The following is a 769-nucleotide window of genomic DNA, read 5'->3' on the forward strand; positions in this document are numbered from 1 at the left end:
GTGTTGGTGGTGGTGTAGGTAGTAGGGGTCCTTTTTTGGCTGTTTTTCCTTCTTGTTGTTTTTTGTTATCTGTTGCTGTTGGGCAATCTTTTTTGAGGTGCCCTTCGATACCACACAGGTAGCATCGAGGCCTTCTACCTTCTACCACAACGTAGAGGGTGTGGCCGTCTGGCAGCTCAATTTGAGTTGGAATTTCTTTTGATTCTTCCTGTGTAATCTGTAACAGGACATCGAATTTTTTTCCATTCCAGTCTTCCTCCTTTAATGCAGTAGTTTCTAGAATGTTTATAGATAGATAGATAGATAGATAGATAGATAGATAGATAGATAGATAGATAGATAGATAGATAGATGCACGTGATGGGGTTTGTTTCCCCATCACTTCACAATTGGTGTCATTTTGTTTCTATTCATATAACTTAACGGTTCAGCAAAATTGATCGATAAACTAAGTATCAGCCTTAGAATAAATACTGACGATGATCTGCTTGACTAGTCCCACAAGTCGGTGATCCAGTATGGCCGCAGTTGAATGGCTGAAACAGTCAAAGAATAAAGAGTGAAAGAATAAAAGAATGTGTGTGTGTGTGTATGTGTGAGTGTGTGTGTGAGAGCATGTGTGCGTGTGTGTGTATGCCTCTGTGTGTATACGCGCGCGTGTGTATAATTTGAATGAAACCAATATATCTTTCAAAACTAAGCTCAAAGCAATCTAGCTTGATTCAAAAGTACCCTTTCATAAATTTTATCTACAATGAATATATATATA

Source organism: Octopus bimaculoides, chromosome 5 (genome assembly GCF_001194135.2).
Source record: "Octopus bimaculoides isolate UCB-OBI-ISO-001 chromosome 5, ASM119413v2, whole genome shotgun sequence".
Classification (NCBI taxonomy): domain Eukaryota; kingdom Metazoa; phylum Mollusca; class Cephalopoda; order Octopoda; family Octopodidae; genus Octopus; species Octopus bimaculoides.